A 216-nucleotide genomic window follows, 5' to 3' on the forward strand; every position below is an offset into this window, starting at 1 on the left:
GGATGCATGTTGCCATCCATTCAGATTTTGAGAGATCATGTTGACCTGTTGAGTCAACACTTTGTTATGAGCCAATATGGCATTCAGAGCATCAATTTCAAGAACTCCTTTCTTCTGAGGTATCCCATTGTTCACGGAATTTCTCTCAGAAGTGTACATGAATTGGTTGTTTGCAACCATGTCAATGAGTTCTTGAGCCTCTTCAGGCGTTTTCTT

The sequence above is a fragment of the Arachis duranensis genome, chromosome 6, assembly GCF_000817695.3.
Source record: "Arachis duranensis cultivar V14167 chromosome 6, aradu.V14167.gnm2.J7QH, whole genome shotgun sequence".
NCBI lineage: Eukaryota > Viridiplantae > Streptophyta > Magnoliopsida > Fabales > Fabaceae > Arachis > Arachis duranensis.